The sequence below is a fragment of the Grammomys surdaster genome, unplaced genomic scaffold, assembly GCF_004785775.1.
Source record: "Grammomys surdaster isolate TR1022 unplaced genomic scaffold, NIH_TR_1.0 274, whole genome shotgun sequence".
Classification (NCBI taxonomy): domain Eukaryota; kingdom Metazoa; phylum Chordata; class Mammalia; order Rodentia; family Muridae; genus Grammomys; species Grammomys surdaster.
The window spans coordinates 1,177,952-1,201,622 of record NW_021604715.1 but is presented as its reverse complement, the minus strand read 5'-3'; the positions used below and the strand labels follow the sequence as shown (position 1 = coordinate 1,201,622).

General features: G+C 39.2%; 1 pseudogene; it reads right to left on the bottom strand.

Moving 5' to 3' along the window:
* Nucleotides 1–8,182, bottom strand: part of LOC114628927 — a 71,604-nt pseudogene extending 63,422 nt beyond the window's left edge.
* Nucleotides 8,183–23,671: the final 15,489 nt, after the last annotated feature.

Here is a 23,671-nt window from a genome sequence, read left to right as displayed (position 1 = left end):
TGGGAAAAAAGACACCTGCCTTCTATATCTTGACATGCTACAAACCATAACCTTGTGGAAATCACTTCCCCTTTCCAGGCTTCAATAGAAATAGCAATTTTAAAAATAAAAATATGGCCTGGATAATTCCTATGCTACTATACTTTCTATAACAGCAATAGAACACTGAACAACACACTGAGAACTATTTGTTGTGGCTATGAAAACTGAAGGACTTGCACTAAAATTACTTTTCTGTAGCCTTTATTTTAATGACCAAAGTCCACTGAAATATACATACAGTTGCAGAGGGGTGAGATGATATGCAAATTAGTTGACAGAGCATTTGCTTAGTTTGTGTGAGGCCCTGGGTTCAATCCCTACTACTGTGATTAAGGTAAAATAAAACAAATACAGAAAGTTATGGGCTAGGTATATTGGCAGCTGCCATTTTTTGTTACATGGTAGAGCTTTTCTCTGTTCTTCCTATGAGTCCTACCTTAGCTAATGGCCCTCCCCTCAATCTCATTCTCCATGCTAGTAACTCAAGAAACCTATTTTACTCTTCCCTCCATTATAGCCCCTCAACCAGTCTATTGGAAAGTCTTGAAACCATTGTTTCCTACTTCTCAAGGCCATTTACTCCTACCTACTCCACTACCACCAACTTCACTCCGACTTCTACCACCAAGAGTGTGGCTAGAGTCTCCATCACCCTACTTCTATCCAAGCCCATCCTTTCATGGCAAGCCCATCTTCTGGTAATAGCTCAAAAGATGTCATAAGGAGATACTGGCAGAGAACTTATTCTACCGCCACAGCTTATGTCCCACAGCCACACACGATAAACTCTGTGGATGCTCAAGTCCCTAATATAAAATGACACAGTATTTGCATATAGACTACATACTTTATTCTTTAAATCACTATTGATTAATTACAATAATTACCTAAAACAATGTAAATCCTACATAACTAGTTAAAATGTATTGTTTTCAGAACAATGTCATGAAAAAATTTTGAACATGCTTAGTACATATACCATTACATTTTATTTTTGATGATTTTGTGATTATATTTATGTACAGAAAACTTAGTGTACATTTAATCCAGTTTAGTGGCAAGTTCTTTAGCCTTTGCCTTTTCTAGCTTAGCAATGGGAGCGACAGACTTTGGACCCAGGACGTTGCCTCCCCAGTGGCGGCTCTCGTCATATCTGTCATTGTAACTGGTCCTAATAGTCCACCAGCTTAGCCAGAGCACCTTTGTCTTCTGAGTTAACCTGCGTGAAGGCAACAGTGGTGCAGGTCTTTCTGTGAATGAGGTGCCCTAGCTGGCCTTTCCCTTGATGATGCATTAGGGCACCCCCATTTTTTTTGACACAGGGCATGCAGGAAAACCACCAGCTCAGTGGGGTCTCTGTCATGGGCAATCACCACCAACTGAGCCTTCGTGTTCTCCACCAAGACTGTATTGACTCTTGCTTGGAGGATAGGTGATCTCTTAGTTGGGACGTCCCCTTTTCAAGCAGCTTTCTTGTCAGCACAGGCCAGTAGCCTTTGCTTCTTTTGCTTTGTCTCTGGCCTGTACTTGTGGGCAAGCTTAAGCAGCTGAGTAGCTGTTTGCCTGTCCAGGGCCTGGGTGAACTGGTTAATGGCAGGAGGTACTTTGAGCCACTTATAGAGGATGGCTCTTTGCTGTTGTAGCCTGATGTAGTGAGGTAATTTGACAAAGCATGTTAGATCTCTTTTGGGTTGGATGTCCTGCCCAATGCTGAAGTTCTTGGACCTTTTCTTGAACAAAGGATTGACCACCTTTTGGGCTTCCTATTTCTTGATGACAGTGGGGGCCGGGGCCACCTTCTTCCCCTTGGCCTTCTTTACTTTGTGCATCTTGCTGAGCTGGAGGAGAGAGAAAACATAATTACTTTTTATATAATACTTTTATTCTTTGGGAATGTTTTACTGTGTTTTGAACATATTTATCCCTACTTCTCTCCTTAACTTGTCCCAGAATCACTCCACACCTGCCCATCTACTCCCAATTTTGTGTCTTCATAGTCTTTTAATAATGCATGCAATTTTTGTTTTCAAGTATTTTCATCCAAGGCTGGTTGAATCTATGGACAGGTAGAACACACTGTATGAATAGATTTTATATGATATTAATAAATTATGCAATGCACTGTGCAATTTATATTTTAGTAAAGCATTATATACATTGATTATGATATTTGGTTTATTGCTACTTAAATTACTCGCACATGTGTCTATCTCTTACTAAAGTGAAAGCTCTTCCAGGCAGAGACTAGTTTTTCTCACAGCTTGAACTTAATTCCTGTTTTGATTTTATTTCATATTCACTTATTTTCATGTAGGTGTGAGTGGATGGGTAGGGGGAATCCCCATATACCACCATATGTATATGGAGGTCAGAACAACTTGCAGAAGTTGAGTGAAGCCAGTTCTTAATATTTGTTTAAATACATAGCATTAACAATCTGTACTAAACCATGGCTAATCAACAGATATAAATTGAATTAATAAATTAATCAGATGTAATGTTTTAAAGGCAGAGACTTTTCAGTTGAACCAACATGGATTCAAGTTCTAGTTATGAATGTCATGGAGAAGCAAAGGGAGTCGTGGTCTTCAATTGTGTACCCACTGGTGAATGCAACAGACTCCTGTGGAGATGTGAATGCCAAGGCAACACAGGACATGATCAAATCCAGCTATTCAATTTGCTACTGCAACTTATCAGGTACATCATGCCATCCCTTACTGTTGATTTTAAGACTCTGGGGAGCCTATCACTCACCTAAGATAATAGTCAAGGCTAGAAAAAACAAGCATCCTAATTGCTTAGGAGAGGCCACATATAGTGTTCTGTGTTACTTTTCAATGGATCATAGTTCAAGCAGTATGTGATGTGGTCATTCTCGCCATGTTTCTTACTTGTTTTAAACATGGAAAAGAAAAAATTCTAAGTGAGAACCATCTTAATGCTTTTTCAACAACAATATTTCTGTTTTGGTTGGAGAAGGACATAAGTTAAGCTTTTTTTTTTTTATTCCTTCTCTCTGTGAATGTGGCTCCACATAGTGCGCTGGAGCAAACCACTGGGGAAATTAAGAATGGTACCAGCCGCCTCGCCTCACAGCCTCTAGGTTCATTTACATGAGGAGCTAGTCTGCTTTGGCATCTGCTCCTGTAATTGTGTAAGCACAATGTCTTCTTGGACTCAGAGGCCATTCTTCCTGTAATTCTACCACAGCAATCTTTTGGGGCAACATGTTAGGGCAATGCCCACAGCTATAAGGCAGACAGATGGTTCCCAATCACAGGCCTCTCATAGACTGTAGTTTAAAGAGGTCATTTTATTCTATAGCTAGTGTCTTTAACTAACCTACTTGCTTTCAGGCTTTTATTACTGCTAACCTCTGTTGGGGCTTTCTAGGGCCACAGATAGGAACAAAAGGTTATAAATATTCATAATAAAGGTGGTTGAGCCTAGCTTTACCAAGCCTTTCATAAGATGCATTAAAATGCATTCTGTTGGTCAGCATAGACCATCAAATTTTGCATCTATTGGTTTAATCCCTCCAAAAATCAGTTTTGCCATTGTGCATTGGTAGCAAAATCAATTGGTATCAGCTGGTCTGGTCTCAGTGAGAAAAAAAAAGAGAATTGTGTCATTGTGTGTTAGGATCCCAACCATCAAGAACTGTGCTTTTTTTCTTTTTTCTTTTTTCTTTTTTTCTTTTTCTTTTTCTTTCTTTTCTTTTTTTTTTTTTTGGTTTTTTTTTTTTTTTGGTTTTTGGTTTTTTGAGACAGGGTTTCTCTGTGTAGCCCTGGCTGTCCTGGAACTCACTCTGTAGACCAGGCTAGCCTCGAACTCTCTAACTCAGAAATCCGCCTGCCTCTGCCTCCCAAGTGCTGGAATTAAAGGCATGCACCACCACCACCCGGTGAACTGTGCTCTTAAAGTACATCGCAAGCCAAGGATGAGTAAGATTCTGCACAGAGCCTTACCAACCTAAGACATAAGTGCATTGCTTTGGATAATGCACATTCCATGACAGGTAAGGAAGGTATTCTTGTCAGAATGACCTAAGACAGGCTCAGTCTTGTTAATGAAATAAAAAATGGAGAGAGGTAGGGAGCCTTTGGGGCTGCTTGGCAGGAATCTGACATTAGCCAAGGACAAGGAAATGGGCTTCAGGCAGGAATCTGACATTAGGCTAGAAAAAAGAAGTAATCTCAGGCAGTAACCTAAATATTAGGCTAGAACAAAGACGTAATTTCAGGCAGGAATCTAAATCTTAGGCTAGAACAAAGAAGTAGGCTTCAGACATGAAAATGTCTTTGTGCTAGGACAAGGAAGTAACATCAGATATTTTGGTCATCCTAATAAGCCCTGAGAAATAGTGATCATGGGAGTTTGTTTACTGCCTTGCTTGTTCTTTGATTATTTGTGCTTATTGTCTTGCTTGTTCCTATTTGCATCTATTGTATTGCTAGTTCTTCAACCTAGAACTGACCTTAATACTTGCATGTAATTAAAAGGGTATAAAAACAAAAAGAAGGAGGGGGGATGGAATGGGGGTTTCTGTGGGGGTAATGGGGAAAGGAGATGGCATCTGAAATGTAAATAAATACAATATCCAATGGTGAAAAAAGAATTAAAGAAATTATGGCCTTTGCTCTATAGATTACAAGTTCCTATTGGGCAAAGCACAGCACAAACATATGGTAAAATAATTTATCCAAATCAGTGAAGGGTTGTACTTATTCACAAGATCCATAGATGACCTAATAGTGGGCACCTAGGACAGACTGTTAACCAAGAGGAGCACTTTCTCTGCCTTCCTAGGACTTAAAGCTGTGGAAGAGGGGAGGATAAGTAGAGATGGATATTAAGGCTATTATTTTCAAATACACCCTTGTTAGAAGAATGACAACATAAGGACTGTATAAAGAGAGCATTCCACATAGTCTAGGACATGAAGAGGGAGTTGAAGGGACTAATTCCTGAAGTGAGTGACAGCTAACTTGTTAAGGGAAACATGAATAGATGTTTGCAATATAGGAGCCATTCCTACTCATTTGAAGACTTACATGTTTGTTGGTACTTTTTGTGTGCTAATGATTGTACCTGGTTTTGTATGCAATGTCAAGGAAACTGAAAAATAAGAGAAAGTGTCTCTTCTTTTATAGGTGAAATACTAGAGTCAAAACTGCTGTGTCCTCTCACTTTTGTTTGACACCATTTTAAGATTTACCCACACTACCTCATGCCTATAGTTCATTCATGCTACTATTTTTGACTTTACAATTGTATGAAATATATAACTACAGTTCTACAAATGCTAGAATTCCATTGCCTTACAACAATTTCTGTGGGTTGTCAGGAAAGAGCCCATTGCCAGTAGACACAGAACAGAGCATCATCAAGGAACTGAAAATTAAGTAGCCTTGAAAAGAATGCCAGGAAATGGACAAGAGTAATCCAGAGACCAGGAGGGTAGAGCAGAAAGATCCAGAGAAGAACTCAGAACAGGAAAATATAGGGAGCATAGAGACAAGGGGGATCAACTTTGAGTCTGCTCAAATCCAGCAGTGTCTCCCTTTCCTCTCTGATTTGCAAGGTTCTTATCAGACTCTACCAATCAAACCCCAGTGCTGAGGCCAGCCAATCATGTGTGATTTTCTATTCTGGGCAGTAATTTTGGTTTTAAAAGAATAATATTAAAAAGTATCATTTAACTTTTTACTAATTCATTTTAAATTCTCTAAAACTTACTTTTTCCTGTGATATATCAGATGACTCTTGGTGTTTTATGGTGCTGCATAAAATAATATATTACGAATGTGCCATTTGCAGAACAAAGTCAGTATCATGGGGGAAGTTGCTAGCATAATTGGCTATAATAATTATCCTGAGTTTAAGAGTCTGAAATATGTGACTGTAATGCACAAAAAGCAAGGTAAAAACATTGAGGTCCAAAAAGGAAGGAATTCAATGCTAAACTACACGTCCTCCAAGGATTTAGTTACCAAATGCTCTCTCTTGGCTTTGCACCTGTTCAGTGGGGCTAGTGCTTGAACACTGACCTAGAACCAAGGCATTCCCAAAGGAAGATAGAATAATGCAATGGCAAGATTCCTGCCTGAATTACTGGGGAAGTTTTCCCATGACTACTCCCTGTCCAGAGAGAAGAGAGTTTTGTTTGTCTGGGGCCTTACCAAACAAAGTCTCCGTACATGCTAGGTGAGAGCTTCACTACTGAGCTGAAGCCTTAGCCAAGGCATCTCTTTTTAAGGCCTTATCTCAATGGCAACACTAAGCTAGAAGATCTAAGCTACAACCTTGCATTTTATCCTTGTGCCTCAATTCTCCCACACCCCATAGAGAACCAGCCTCTTTTCTGAAATATATGACAAGTCTTGACACTTGTTGGGTCTGGACTGTCTAGACTGGTTTTGTTTTTGTTTTTTTGCCCACTCGGGTGGAACTGCTTGGTAAGTACTATAATTTCTAGATTTTTTTTTTTTTTTTTGCTGAAGATGAGGTCTGAGACAGTGATTTGGGACTCATCTCAAACTCAAACTGCTAGAATATGCATGACAGGAAAGAGTCTCATGTCTCAGATGTTGAGTTTGAGCAGCTGAATGGATAGTGATGCTTTCACTGTGAAAGAAACAGCTTTCAAACAAAGTAGTGGGTATATGGAGCTAGAAAAATGTGTTAAAAGAGCAATTGCCTATATAGCTTTGGAATTCAAGTGATCCTGGCAGAGGATAAAGCCCTAGGCAGCATTAGCATTTACAGAATTAATCAAGGAAAGGGAAGTGAAAGATCAGCCCAAGGCAAGCAACCCAATCTGCCAGAATGCAAGGCACACTGCAGGCAACCATCAAAAACACAGCAGCTTCCAGGTCTTGGTTCCCTTCTAATTTTAAACTTTTAGATTTATGGTTTGCATCCTCATAGGAGTCAAATGACTTCAATGAACCAGACCTTGGAGGCCAGCTGATCCATACTATGGGAGTAAAGTACTCAGACATTGGAACCAGAATGCCTATTGGACCTTAGACTGGAAGCTTGTTCATCAATATGTTCACTGGTAACATGGACAGGGCAGTCTTCACAGTGATTTAACGAGTATTAAACAACCTAATATTTGTAAAGTGCTTAAAATATGTCTAACACACATAAGCAAACATTTCAGAAGTACTTATTATTGCTTATTATTATTATTATTATTATTATTATTATTATTAAATTCTTGCTTAATGTAAGAATAAGTTGGGAGACTTCTGTTTTATGTGATATGGGTGTCCATGTTTCTCTAAAACCCTAGATTACTCTGATGTGCAGCCAGAATTGAGAGCTATGATCTTAATGAGTCTTAAATCTTTGTGAAGAATTGTGCCTTCACAGCTCAGTTACTTAAAATAGGCTGTCTCAGTCATTTTGGTGGACCTACATTATTGGAATCGAGATGGATATGTGAGCATCAAACCCCAGCAGGGTGCAGAGGAGTAGATCCCTATTCCTTCTTGTTAGCAGCCTATAAAAGGCTCAAGTTCCACTAGATTCTTCCCCTTCCAGCAGCAGCGACATCTCCATCTTTCCCAGGGGGCTTGTGCCACACCAGCTGCTCCACCTGCTATTTAATCATTTAAGTATCAAACCAGCTGTACCAATTAACATTGGCCCAACCATCCAGAGCCTGGAAAGAAATGAGGTGAAAATACAAAAGTTGGGATAAAGAGGCCTTTACAGACCACCTCCCAACCCCCACACGCATACCACTTCTCCAGACCTCTTCTTCTATTTCTTTAGGGTAGCAAGATTCTTTCCTAGGATGCTGTGGAAGAGATGAGGGCAATGCTTGTGTATCAGAAGGCAAATAAGGCCAGGAAAGGCCTTAGTGAGTCTTTTCAGGCTCTGTTGGGACAGTAAGCAGTACTGAGCTTTCTCTGAAAATCTTGTGGCATCTGATATGGGTAATAGAAGTATCTCCATAAAATGTTCACATAAGGATTGAGGACTGAAAATAAAAAGCACTGATTTTACTGATTGTTTGTATGGATTCATCATACACATTAAATGAAAATATTGGTGATCATGTCCAAATGTCCTTGGCTTCTATAACAGCTACAAGAGTCACTCAGAGCTTACCTGTGGTGGCCATTGTGCACTTCTATTTGGACTACAGACCATATTTAAATATCAGGAACCAGGATTAAGTGGCTGCTTTATAACAGACAAGAGTTTATATCGTAAATGTTTCAACTGAGGCAAATTGGTAAGGCAATGTCCATTTAGCAAAATGGTGAATGTAATCAGCTCTGTTACTTTGAACTGCAGTTCCTCAAGGCCTAGCTCACACAGTCCACATCTCTCTTGGCCCTCCATCTTAATGAAGTAAAGAACTCTTTACCCACATTCTCAAAATCTGCCACCAGCAATTCTTGTCTCTAGCACTAGTGCTTAAGATACAAAAAACAAAAAATGCCCCAGAGTAGATTCTGGCAGTGTGCTTGAGCAGACAGATCTCAGAGGTTAGGGAGAACCAGAATGATCACCACATGTGATCTGCCAGGGTGTCATCTTGCTAATGTCTTTGGCAATATCTCAGCCTCAGTTTCCTCATTAGTCAAATAAAAAGAGTAAGTAAATTCAGTGGGAAATGGCTTCCAGATTGTACCTGTGAAGACTTCTCCAGATCCTGTTTTATTCCTCTTAACTTTCATTGTGTTACCACCAAAGCATCTTTACCTGAAATACTGCCCTTAGATTCCTGCTTTCTACTAAAGCGCCAAGCTCTCAAAGGCTGAAGATAGATAATTACTTTTGGATTTTTTTCAGGCTTTTCAAACCAACTCCCCCGAGGTCTCCAGGATCTCAGTTCTAATTACGCTTACAAGACTGAAATTTCCCTTATCTTCACTGAGCACATGTTAATATATAACATGGAGATTAGAATCTGTGTCAGAGAGGGAAAAAAGTAATATCATGTCTCACATCTATCTTAGTCACTATTCTATTGCTGTGAGGAGACACCATAACCAAGGCAACTCTTATAAGAGAAAGGAATTAATTTGGGGCTTGTTAACAGTTTCAGAGGTTTAGTACATTCATTCTCATTATGGTGGGCAGCATGGTGGCAAACAGGCAGACACAGTGTTAGAGAAGTATTTGAGAGTTCTACATATGGATCCAAAGGCAGCAGGAAAAAAAGAGACACTATACTGTGCCTGGCTTGGACTTTTGAAAATCTCAAAGCCCTCCCATACTTCCTGCACAAGTCCACACCTATTCCAACAAGACTATAACCTCTAATGCTTCTTGAATAGTGTCACTTCCTGGTTATTCAAATATATGAGTCTATGGAGGCCATGTTCATTCAAGCCACACAAACTCTAACAGAGCCAATAGACCAGGATTTGCTTTCCATGCTCCATACTATCCTAGCTCTGTAACTTAGAGTCCTGGGTTCCTCTTTTATAAAATGAAGATGTTAATACTAGTGAGTACTACGTTTGGTCTTGCTGAGGATTAAGACGTAAGTAGCATGTTCTTCTCAAGGTATAGTGAACATCGAATAACAGGCAACTGGTGATCAGGATTTTCATCAAGGTCCCCCTCTGCACCTGTCCCAGGCAGAGGAGCAGATGTCTCATTGTCTTTCCGAGATTCTTATCCATCCATGGATCTCTCATAGGTCTCTTGCAGAGTAATGTTGGCAGTGCTGGAGGATGTTCAGGGAGAGTCAGTTAATCACTTGGTTTGTGGTTGTGGTTATTACTGTGGTTTTGATGGTTTCTAAGGTGGAACATCTTTACATTTTCTGGGTTTGTTTTCTTTCCAAACGATGTTTTCAGAAGTTGCTTGAGAAATGAAGGGAAAAAAAGGAAAAAATTTATTTAATTATTTTTCAGCACCTCTTAGAATCCACACCACTTAGTTTAAAGAATCTAGAAAGGAGAAGCTTTTGTGAATGTCCCATTGCCTCTCTCCTAGGCTTATTCCATTTTCTGTTGCTATAAAAAAATTAAAAAATGTGAAAATATAAAAAATATAAAAAAGTTGTGAAAATTAATTTTTACAAAGATGTTTATTTGGCAGCTGCTTGGATTGACTTTCTGAAGAGAAAAGGTACTGCATCATATCATAGTGGAGAAGCAGAAAATAGAAACAGTCACCTACAAAAGAAGGACATATATATAAAACATGAGGGGAGAGGTCAAGCTCGTTTGACATCTGCCCCCTCTCCCAGTAAGTAATCCAACTTCAAGAGACCAAGCTGGCTCCAAGAGACCCTATACAGTCTTGAGAAACTGATTTAATAGCTTGGGAAAGCATTACTCCATTTAGGAAGGTTGCACTCTATTAATCAACTACATCCACAAAGACCTACCCTCTTAAAACTTTCATAATAAGAAATTATACCCCCAACATGAGTGTTGGTGAGGAAAGCCATATTCAAGCTATAGTGAAATTAAATTAAATTTAACAGAATGTACTTAATGTGAAGTATTTGCCTTCTCACCCATCAAATTCAAAACAAAAATCACTTAACTAAGCCTTGCTTAAATGCCTGAGCTGAGAACCACCCCCTCTCTTCCTTCATTGGCCCATCAAGGGTTTCTTTAATCTCTTGTTGGGACTTCTCAGAAATGACAGTTCCGATTATTTATGCTAAGAAGCACTTTGTTCTGCAATTGTTTTCATTTTCTCCTTTAGAGGCAGTAGCAATAGAAGATAAAGAAAGTAAAATTATCTTAAAATAAGGAAAAAAGTGCATGGACAAACTTTAAAAAGTAATAGAAATCACAAAATGTTCTCTTTTTCACTGAGAAAAACAAATATGTTATTTCTTTTCTTGGTATCCCAGAGGACTATACAGCATGAGGAGTTAAGGTACTTAATAAATATTATGTAATAGGATGTTGAAGATGCTTTTAATGAGAAGAGCACAATGCCCTCCCCCAATATTTTAGCCATCCTTTTCTACAAAAGCCAGCATCCTTCTTTTCTCATTCTTTTTTTCTGTAGGTGACTTTTTTCAAGGACTACTAAAGATGGCTTCAGAGAAGGAGATTCAAGTCCTGACTCTCCTACTCGGCATTTGTGTATCTTCAGACACATTGTGTGACCTGTCTGTGCTGCAGCTTTCCTCTTTGTCCCTTCAGTTGTGGTAATCAGAATGACTTACCTTGTGGAAGTCATCCAGTGCATATGAGAAGTACTTGAGAACAGCTGACCATGATGAGTTTTCATCTAAAGAATCATAACAGTTTAACCACCAAAAAAACACAAAACAAAACAACAACAAAACCCACAACCCAACAGCCCAAACTTGTTCTGGTGAATGGCACCATTATGTTCTCTTAACATTTAATGATCTTTACTCTTTGTAAACAGCCCAAACATATTGCTCATCACCATGCCACCGATACCAAACACTGCCAGTTATATCTGAAGACCAGTACAAAATTCTTTACTTCAAAACTTGCTAGCCTGGTGTCATGCTTGCCAGTGTGAGGCAATTTCTGTGCTTTTGCTTAATTATCTATAATAAACTAGTTTTCATTCCTTCGCCCCTGCTATAATGATAGTGATAGCTACAGGTGTGTAAGTAAACAGCCTTTTGACTCAAAATGTGTTTCTGACAGGAACAAGAAATGATGGTGATGTTGATTCAATGTATGCCTTCCCCAACTTGCCAACATTATTGAGCATTTTTTAAGGTCTGGCCCAAATGATGCATGCAATCCATATGTATTGCATGGAATGATTAATTGTATGCTAACTACTATTTTTTCTTGTATTTAGTGGACCTCTTATAGCTATTGTATGGTATTTTACAACATATGGTCTCTGTTTTTATAAAAAATATTGATCACATTCAACTCTACATATGTAGAAAGTCTGCTCATTATTTTCTAGAAGTTGTATTAAAGGAAGAACAAGCAGGGATTTCGTATCTGTGAAAAATACACTTGGAGAAAACTCTGGGCCTGCAATATTTTTGACTTATACTTCAGCTGATAGGTTTCCATCATAATACAGGGATCAGGGTAAATTAAAGAAAGTATGGTTTTCTCTGTTCCATCATTTTTCCAGTTCTCTCAATGCACTTCACCTGTGTTCGGAATCTTCTTTTCTTTTGACATGTTAGTCTGTATAGGAAGGTAAGAGAGGAGCAGTGAACATAAAATCCCCTGAAAATCAGAACATGCACTTAATATCCACTAATGGATGAAGAAAAAAATGTGGTAAATCCATACATTGAAATATTACTCAGTCATGGAAAATCATTCTTTCTTCAAATAATAATGTCACATATTACAACATAGTCCATTCTCGATGACACTGTGCTAAGTGAAATAAGCTAGTCACAAGAGACAAAGCACCTCATAATTCCACTTAGGTGCTGTATCTAGAACAGTCAGTTTTACAGAGACAGAGAGTAGAATGGTGGTTCTCAGGAGCTGAGCTGAGGGGAACAAGAGTTGATGCTTAATAGATCTCGAGTTTTGGCTTTGCAAGCAGAAAGAGCTGTGAAGACCTTTTGCACCACTGTGTCAAAATATTTGACACTACTGAACTGTTATATTTAAAATCATTATTATGGAAAGGTTAATTTTTTGAGCTATAATTAAATGGTTGGGAAATGCAGATTCTATGGGAACTAGTCCAAATAGCAGGTGGCCTATGGGCAGCAGCTGCAGTCATCTCCTGGGTTGCCTTTCATTCCTAAAGCAGGCATTGCTCAACATGCATGCATGCCTCTATTTCATTAGCGTGCTTTCTGTATTTTCTTATTTATGATCCTGCTAGTAAGCTTTGCTTCAGGGTAGGACACTAAGGAGGCAGAAGAGCATGAAACAAGCATTTTCCCCACCAATTGCCTTTCAATTGATATTTAGAAATTTCCATCCCCCTAAGGAATGGCACGTGGTAATTTGCAGCTGCTCATCTTAACTGTATCCCCCGATTACCGGAAGCTTTCTCAAAGTCATTCCACGCGAGCCTTTAGATAAGCTCATGGATCAACTGAGTCACTGTACGCATATAAAACATATTCATAATACATATTTAAAACCCCAGAGCCTACCTTTAAATTATCCACATTACCTTAAACTCATCAGGAAAACTGAGAGACCTAACAGCACAGAGTACATGGGGATGGAGTACCTTGGAGAGAATAGAAAAGCCACTCTGACAAATTTTCACTTTGCTGAAGCTAGGGTTTTGTTAGCTAGTTTGTATTTGTTTGCTGTTTTCTGGCCCATCTGTGATGTTTTAATTTGTCTCAATGTTCATACATATAGGGCAATTAATTGCTAATTGTTTTATATATTTGCTGCCTAATTGAGGAGAGCATCAATATGGCTTTGTGACCCCGATCATTTGCATTAATAAACTCTAACTCAATCTCTCATTACAAACTTCTCTAACAAAATCAATCATAATCTGCTAAAAATTGAAAGACCAAAAATCAGATGGAGTTGGGAGAACTCAAATCACCTTTATTCTGTCCCCACAATGTCCTTATATCTGCCAGTGACCTTTCCTGTTTCTGCTCCTTGCCTCCCCCACTTCCAACTGTCAAGCCTTGAGTAGCTCAATTTTTTTTCAGGAAATGTTTAAAAATATATCCTTATATTTTGCTCAGACATGGATAGCTGCAGTGATGATGATGATGACGACGACTAAGATGATGACGTAGCTTCATTTTATTAAGTCTCTGGTATGTATTAGGCATGGAAAAATTTTTTGTGCTTCACAAATTTCTCTTTTGACAATTTCACATATTGTTCACTGACAATCCTCTCATACCCATCTTCTCTGTTTTCCTTCCATCCCTGCCATAGCTTACTCTTCCCTACAGGACCCTTTCCCACATTTGTATCTTTGTTTTGTGAGACATTAATTTTAACCAGGATTATCTTGTGTCCACAGACTTGGAACAACCCATTGGAGCCTGGAGAAATCACCACTGGGTACACAACTGAAGACTGTTCCTGCCCAAGAATCTGTCAGTAGCCAATAATTAATCAGGAGTGGGTAGGGCTCCATAAGCCCGTTCCAAATCCATGACCAAGTGCTAAAAAGCCCAATCTCTATCGCAGGAGCAATGAAAACATTCTCAGTTATGGTGATATCAGGTTTTCAATGGTCCTGTCCTTCCCTGAAGCCAGGCTTCTACATCCTTTCTCCCTATCTTCCATCTGGATCTTTTATTTCTGTTCTCTCTTCTGCAATGTTCTCTGAGCCTTATGGTATTAATGTCCTGCTTAGGGCAGATCACTCAACTGTCACTTATTCTCAGCACCTTGAACAGCCAGGAGACTCTGCATTCATCACCATTGACTGCAAAGAAATTCTTTAATGAAGCATAAGGGTATCATTTGACACTGTGTATAAACATGAATATTTAGAATGTAGTTTTGTATCGTGTCAATCTAGCTAAATGACAATAATAAGCTCCTAACTAGGATCTATGACCTCCTCAACCATGGGCTGTTAACTGAATTTACAGTACTAGCGTGGATTCTCCTTTGTGGAGAATTTGGGTCTCAAATCCAACCTGAATGCACTTGGTTACCTCCGTATCAGTTGTGCTACTATTGCACCAATGGGCGTATCTTGCTTCATAGGTTGACATCATAGTTCAGAGAGCTCACAGCTGGGTAAGATCATTGATGCTTTATCTCCCTTAGCAACCAGCATAGAACTTTCTATCATTAAGAAAGCTAGCCAGCAGGAAAAAGGCTTCCAGCTCAGTTCCAGCTTGATTTCTCTGTATTTTGCAACAAAGGTGTGTGGTGTCTTCGGCAGTAGTATTTTATCATCTAATTCTTGGAGGCAACCAAGAAGAATGAAAATAGCCTATATTGTTTTGGGACTTTCTGGGGACTTTATGACTCGAGGCTTAAAGAGATAAATGTTACATATTCTTTTCCATGTGTGTATACTGTATTTGCATCTATAGGGGTGGTGTGTGTGTGTGTGTGTGTGTGTGTGTGTGTGTGTGTGTGTGTTTAACCTAACGCACCCATAGAAGCCAAGAAAGAAGACAGAGGCCATTTGGGGGGAAATGCCTACCAGGAAGATGGCTTAGTAAATCGTGGGAGGAACACTAGGAGTAGGAAGGATTAAGCAAATTGGGGATAGTGTGAAACAGGGAAGGAAAGGAGGAGGGTGGGAGGATTAACCCAAAAGAAGTATCTATTAAAAGCATATGGAAACCTACTGCTTTGTAAACTGGCTTTTAAAAACAAATTAAAAATAAATAATAGAAGAGAGGTAACCTGAATGGTTGAACAATGCTGCACCTAGAAGCTACTGGTTCTTAAACAAAAATGCTAGTGTCCGGTGTGGAACAACACCCCCCCACCACATGTTGATTGCACTGTTTTCATTGAACATGGTCTTCTGCAATGCTTATAAAAATATTGCTAAACAAGTTGCCATTGTTACCCCATTTCACAGATAAAGAAAATTTAACCCAACAGAGCAGTTTGGTTAAAGCTTAACCCAGCCAGTGGAGAACCAGATCTGTGTGGTTCAACTTTCCCCTTGCCTCCCCTACAAGTTGTGTTTTTAACATCAAACAAATACCATCAGGAGACCTGGGTGTTATGGGTTATAGTCCATATACACTCTTGAGAGGATTTAACACTGATTCCAAGGACATAAACCTTGCTCTAAAACTTCTGCTTCCCCTTTTGTCAGGACTGCTGCCAAAGCACACATCTAATTTGTTCAGGCAAATTTGTGTCCTTAGCAGAGAGACAGCTCATTTCTAAATCCAAAATATTCATTGCCAAGCATGATCACCCACCTTACTCACCAGTGTGGGCTCTAATGACTTCTAGCTGTTTGTTCAAATATAGCCTGTTCTCAGAGGACAGAGATTTGTCACCACCGAGAAGATTCAAGGGAACATGCAACAGGCTCTGAATGCAATTTAACAATTGAGTTTCTCCATCCACTCCAACACCTAGCATCTGGCTTGCCTTTTCAAAATTTCACGGTGAACGGGCAGCAAGGAATCAAAAAGTTCCTCTTGGGGCTAGAAAACAACTAAACTTTACCCTGAAAAATTCTATGAATATAATGACCAATCACAAAATATTTGCATTCTTCAGCAGATTTCCCTAAATCCTAGAAGGGAAATCGATAGAAACCAGTTGCTACTTGACCTTTTATTTGGAGTGGCCAGAATCCAACTGGCCTCCAAGGAGTTGTTCACAGTGAAACAGAAAATAAACTACTTTTCACCTCAATTCTCCTTGGAACTATTTTCTCCAGTAGTAAGTTAATTGCCAACATAAAATTCTATTCCTATTCTCCGTGCTGTATGTCCACGAGAAGAAGGAGCAAGCCCCTTTGCCAGGTGGTCTCTTGGAGATAAAGGGCACTGGAAAACCAACTGCCAGTTGGTTGCCCTTGCCACCTCCTTTAAATGCGTATTTCAAGCTGTCTTTCCTCTTCCTCCTGATAAAACATTCTAGAATATTTATTGCCCAAGAAGTAATCATCTCAACATAAGCTGGCTGTACCGAACCACATCGCTGAGGAAGAAATATGTTCTTTGGTTCAATTACCTTCATGCAAATAGCACATCACAGTAATTTAATTCTTCCATTAAGTGGCAAACATTTTGCATCTGAGTGTCATGATGGACTTTAAGGGAAATTGTTATTTGGGGACTGGGGATACTGTAGAAACCTAACAGCCCTGGGACAAACAAAGGGACTCTGAATGCTGGGCTTGGGCAGGAGGAGAAAGGCAAAGGTAGGAAGGACTTCAAATGACTTGAACAAGGGATGACCAAACTATCCCTGGCCCAAGAGCAAATGTAAAGGAGACTCAAAAGCCATTCTGAGTGGAACTGATGCTGTAATTGAATGTCACCTTCCACCTGTGGATTATGTGCCTCCTTTGAAATACCTTGAAGCACTGTAATTAGCAAGCAATGGAGAAAAGGGCTTTCATGATCTTGTTTTGAAATGACACAGAGAATTGAACAATTTATCGGAAGCATTAGTGGAGTTTATTGTTTGCTCTTAGATTCCATTGGAAATCACATCCAGAACTATACGGGGCAATTTATTGGATCCTCCAGGGGTTTTTGAAACTTTCTACAGTCTTTCTCTTTTCATCTTTCTCTGTCAGCCTTCTCCATTTCTCTCTGTCTTCTGATGGTTCTCTCAAGTAACTTTTACAGAGCTCAGAAAGCCAGGAACAACTTAACTGTCTCAACCCTGCATTTAACCCTATGAGGTAAAAGACTCAAGGGAAGCCCATCTGGAACACACATGAAGGATCTGACATTAAAAAAAAATCCTACAGTAAAAATGTCTACAAGATTCTCATGAATGAATAAAAATCATACCCTTGAATGAGCTGGAAGTGGTTCATTTCCTCCCCAGGGTTGTTTGTACCAGACTTAAAGCACAGTAAAACGCCCTTTGTTTGTCTGGGCTTGTGAATGTGCAAGCCTCCAAGCACTTACTTATCCTTCTTCTCCAGTCCACTTCTATCGCTCCGCAAGGGGAAACAATTGTCTGACATGCAACCTGAGCTCAAGACAATGCTCAGATTGTTTTGTGGGGTGGTAAAGTGTAATGAGTGTTGCTACAAAGTGGGGTTCATAAACATTACCTGTACTTGCTGCACATTTGCGCCATGAATAGGATTCATCTGCATCAAAAAATAGACATTATGACAGCCATGCCCCCCCCCGTGTGTTTTGCTTTCTTTGCTTTAAGCTATAACACCTAATGGATTTTTCTTCTGCTGCTGCATGATTTTTCTCCACAGAAACTTCTGTCTCACAGTGAGTGGGTTTCTTGGTGGGCTGTATGGTAAATCAACCTGATAATGAATTCATGACGTCATGGCTCTCTGGAGACAATCATCTGCAGAGAAAACATCTTCTATTTATCATTTTCTTCAGCGAGGCATGTTGTCAACCACAGGTGGATCGAGGACCATGTCCCTCTCAAAGGCTGATTCGAGGCTGCTGAAGATGGTAGAAACATTAGGCTTGATTAAAAGCAATTTCATTTGAGAACAGAAGCATTTTTCCTGTATATCTCTTCAAAATGGCACATACTCTTTTCAGCATCAAATGACATCTCAAATCTTTTAGCAGTTTCTAAGTCAAGTCCTAAAAGGTACTTACAAAGCCTCCTCTAGCACTCTCAGTTGTCAGACAAGGTCTTCTGCTTTAGAACAACAGAGAACTATTCACCATTTAGACCCCATATTCCTCTAGTTCAAAATACTATGTTGATATTGTTGCAAACTCCCCATACACCATTTCTTCAGGATAGCAGTCTAAACATTGGATTATAGGAATAATGGTGACAAGAATGTCCCTGAGATCATATTGTAAGTTGAAAGTTTAATGATTGTAAGACAAACCAGGAATCCATTCCTATTCTGTAAGTTATTTAGAACCACTAGCAAATATATGTGTGAGTTCAGAAAAGTCAATACAAACCAGGACCCCACTCTTATCACAGACGAGAGAGGTCTCCATTAGCCTCTGGCTATTGCTAAAACGACTGTTAATTGTTGAGAGCCGACTCCTAGCAGAAAGCGGCTATCATCTTTGCAGACATCTCAGGCCATAGACCCTGACAAGAGACTTGTTTCAACAGCCTGCAACAGCTGAGCACACTCTGATAAACATCTTGTTTTTCTCACATATCTTGTTTTGTTGTTTAGTGCCCCCAGCTGCAAGGTACACGTGGTAAAGTGTCTTCAGCTGTGTTCCCCTGCTTGTGCTTATATATACCCAGGATTTCCTTTCAATAAACAGGACTTGAGCAGACTCTGTCTTGTCTCCATTCTTCACATCTCTTGCCCTTCCATCCCCACTCTCTCTCTCTTGCTAGACCTTGTTGACTGACTCGAATGAGCCAGGACATAGTGGTGCCCAAATGAGGGGCAGAACCGGTCATTATAGTTAATTGTTGATTCACCAAGCATTTCTCTCTTTATTTGCCCAGAAAACATTTAACTACATATTGATGATAAAAAGTTACTGATCAAATCAAGCCCTCCATTTGGCTTTTTTCTTTCTCTTATTTGTGGGACAGTCCCAGATGCCTCATAGACTAGTATAAGCAACTGACTGCTACTGTAAACAGTCATTCTCTGATACAAATGTGCCTTCATCCACTCTTAACAGATGATAAGACTAAATAAGCATGGAGACAGGCACAGAGAAAGGGAGAAGGAATGGGGTGACTTAGTTACAGTGTTAAAAAATGTACAACTTAGTCCAATCTTCTGGAATAGCAATATTGACACCCACTCAACCCCAAATATTAGCTCAAATGAAAAAGAAGAACAATTATTTCTTCAAGAAAATAATGTGTTCTTTTAAAACATGGAAACTGCTTTTCTATCATCTGAGGAAAGACAACTGAGTTTGGTTTGTTCTCCACACTAACTCTCTGGGATGCTTGTCCACATCACCTGGATTCCCAACCAGTTTCTTCTCTTTCTCATTGTACCAACCAAAGGCAAGTTACCTTATCTATTTGAATTTTTTTCAGCCACTTGAACACAGACAGTTGCAATGCCCTTTGTATGGGGCTTCTGAGATATTAAAAAATCAAATTGAGAAGATGGTAGGCTGAATGGACCCCACACTGCACACACATTCTAAAACATTTTGTAAATTTGAGGTGGTTCTGGATACATATAAAGACATCTATGGTCGTATTGTTGCTAAGAGAATCTGTGAGATCTCAAAGTGCTACTCAAACTAACAAAGCACATCTGATTTTGCACAGTATATATGGTATGTAGGAGTAATATAGTTTGATATATGCTTAAGCCTTTAAGCGTATGTCATACATGTGGCACCTATTCTAAAAAGTGATCATTAACTCACAACCCCATCCCAACCAGGTTGAGTAAAAGAGTTAACTAAGTCTTTAGATATAGACTACATCTTACTCTCCAGGCACCAAATACCTCCAGTTTGACATGTAGACTTCTGAATGTAGCTGCTACTTCTCAGGGGGAAAGTACAGCCTTACCAACAAGTACAAGTCAAATAAAGAGGAAGATGATGGAGAATGATTCTTTATTACTTACAAAGTACCAACTTGTAGCCACTTAGCTGTTGGCCATTCAATCCCCATGTCCCACCTGAGGATGGAGCTGTTTTTGCCTCTCATGGGGCTCACAGATGCATACTGAACAACTTTATCCCAGCTATTCTTCATACAAGTATTTATGGCTAACTCCAGTACCAATAACCAAATAATGACTTGTCACTGGACAATCGTAAACATACTGTGTATATGACAAAGACTTCAGACATATACTAACTTATATTTTATTATATTCTCATGAAGTTCTTTGATGTACATTGTTCCATATTTTTCTTCCCAACAATTCTGAGACAAGGAAGGTGAGATTGCTCTAAATGATGACAATACTACACATTTTGCCTTGTCTAGGACCAGGCCTGAAAGCCCCAACTCCGTCATAGATATTGACATGTTAATATTTGTTCCATTACTAAAGAAGAAAGGAGTTGTAGTCTGTGGAGGTGATAAGAGACAGAGGAGCTATGGGAATGATCACATCAGAGTCACCATGTTCACTGACTAACCTACTAACCCGCCTCAGTAAGTTCTTTGATCTTTTTAGTGCAAACATAGACTGTTGCAAGGAATAATCGTTCGTCGATACTATTGGCATTCACCTAAGATCTCTTTCTCCCCAGACATTCAGTTTCTGCTGATTCTGGCCTAAAATCTAGCAGCTTATCTTCCAGAATCACACTTGCATAACCTGTACAATGTCACATGACATCACCTAAATCACCAGCATCAGAAACAAGCAGAAAAAAAATCATAGTGCAAAAAGATTATCATGTTTCATTGATTAGAGCAATAGTAGCAGCAAATAAGCAAACAAATAATTACATTTTCTCTCTTTTCCTCCTGTATTGCACCTCTTTGGGACCTGTCTGTGCACCTATTGGTCAGAAAGCTATTTGTTATTTTCATATCAGTGCATGGGTGATACTATGAACTTTCGCACTAGTGAGGAGTAACAAAGTAGAGTCATGCTATGAAAAAAAATAGTGCACATTATTTTCATACTCCTCAGCCCTCTCAATTACTGAAATAATTATGCAATGATAAGAGCTTTCTCCCTGTTGTGTTTGGACTGATCATAATAAAAAGTCCTCAGGCAAATTTGTAAATTTGAAGGCTACCAACTGCTTTGTTCAGAATAGAAGAGAGCGGTAAACTGATAGGAAGAGGCTATTGGAGCAGAGCTGAGAACTGGACTGATTTGGGTTCACTTGAGAAATTTCTCACAAACGCAACCACGTTCCTAATGGTCCTAAATCTAACCAAGTTGTCAGTCAAGATTACCCATCACATCTAGTTTACAATATGTTTCACTTTTACAATTTTCAGTTCTGTTTCCTAACAATCCAATTCACTTTTAAGTCCTCGTGACTCACCTCTTACATTGCTCTTGATTCAGAACCATCTTCACTTCTCTTTCCTTTTGGAAATGGCCAACTCCAAGCTGTCATCATCTTTTCTCATGACTCCTGCAAAAACTCCTTCAAAGTCCAAAGTAGAACTTATAAGTGACATTCCATGACCTCTATTTCTTCATGTCCCTTCTTCAGTCATCCTTGTTTTGTTGACGGCACTACAGTATAAGCCGTCACTCAAACTAAAACCTAGACATCATCTTGAATTTCTTGCTCTCCCTTACTCCCCATCCCCAATAGATCACCAAGTCCTTTGGATTTAACTTCATATCTAACTAACTTCTAATATATATTCTTTGTTCTGCCTTCTCTTCTACAGCCTTAGCCCAGGCTACTTTCCCTACAGCAAGGAAAACATCTCCACATATTTAACAATATAGCACAACCAAAATTTTCCTCTGTTCATAGATTCAGGGGAAGTATTGCAAGGAACAAAAGCTCTTCTCTGTTCCTTTGCTATCTGCTTAGCTGAAAAGAGACTTGCACAAGCTGACAAGTGGAATCATCTGAAGACCTCTATGTTCATATCTGGTACCTGTTGAAGAATGAAGTAAAAGCTTGGTTTAGCTGGAACTGTCCACCTGAGAGCCTGCCTCTATGTCGGTTCTACCATCTGGTAGCTTCAAGGTAGTTATCTGATTTCAATATTATATGTCTTAAATATTGTTACTGTTTATAACAATGAGTATTTCATTGAATGTTGTGGATTAGTAGAATCTCCACGGCTCTGCATGCCTATCCTTGGAGGTGACATAAATTTTCTAATAATTTTATAATCAAACAAAGTTAGTTACCACATACTGGTGGGAAAATGGCTGTCACTCCTCAATTGAAAGTGGGTCAAAGAATTCGGGACCATATGCCAAAACAAGAGAGTGATCATTTAGACACAAAACATGTCATCAAATTGCCTGACAAAGACTTTCAGTTGCCTTAGCATGATTTTACATAGGATTACTTCATCATAGAGAGTCAGTTTAGTCTTCTGGTAACTTATGTTCTCCGGAAGGTAATGCACTTATCTGGCCAATAACCTCTTACTTGTGAGCAGCCTTTCACCAGGTTCACACAGGACCGATACTAGCTCATGTAACACTTGTGCACATTTGAAATGTATCAATTGATCCTTCTATATGTATATAACACTGATCCAGGATTCATTAGTACAGGAACTAAAGCATGGACTGCATGTGTGCGTGACAAAAGTTGCAGGCATGCAAATGGTGTTCCTTTTCTGGATCTTACACATACCCTACTTAGCAGCTTTGAAGGAGCTCCTCATGTCAGCACATAGCTACTCAGACCAAAAAGATAGTTGTAACGTCAAATCTTTCCTTGCTTAGAAACTTTGCATGCAGTATACCAGGAAATAATACCAGATCTCTCTTCATACATGTATCTTAATCTACCCAGAGAAGTTATGGGTCTTAAATAGTCTCCCCTGCTGAGGAACAGAGAGAAGGCTTGATGGATAAAGGTGATTGCTGCCAAAACTGATGACATGAACCCACCCATAGGAAAAAGAGAATTGGCTCCCAAATGGTATCCTCTGACCTCCATACTAATGCCGTGATCAAAAATGTAAACACACACACACATTTATTTATTTTAACAAAAATAGTCTAAATTACAAGCTCCTAGAAACACAGATACTACCTCATTCTTACTTGTCAAAGAGAAGACAACTGCCTTCATACTGTGATATGCTGCACGAGGGACTCTCTTCCATCATGGTATCCAAATACCAACTTTAGAAACACCTTTGTCTGGATTCCTGAGTCTATTTGAAATGGCAACATTTTTCTTGATTTAAACTCATTGACAATATGATATTAGTCATGCATCCTAGGTCATTCCTTCATGTAGATGCATTAGGCACCTATGAAAGGAAGAGACCAACCATGAAAGAAAGGGAGAATGAAAAGAAAAGCCAGGGTACAATTTCACCTTCTTTATGCCCTGTGTGTTACCAACCCCACACTATGGTCATCAGTCCTTGACTTACCATACAAGAAAATGGTTTATACTCTGAATGTTCCAGGCTGTTTCTTTTCCCCACAAATTATACTCATACCAGAAAACATTAAAATAAATCTCTCTAATATTTTAAAAACA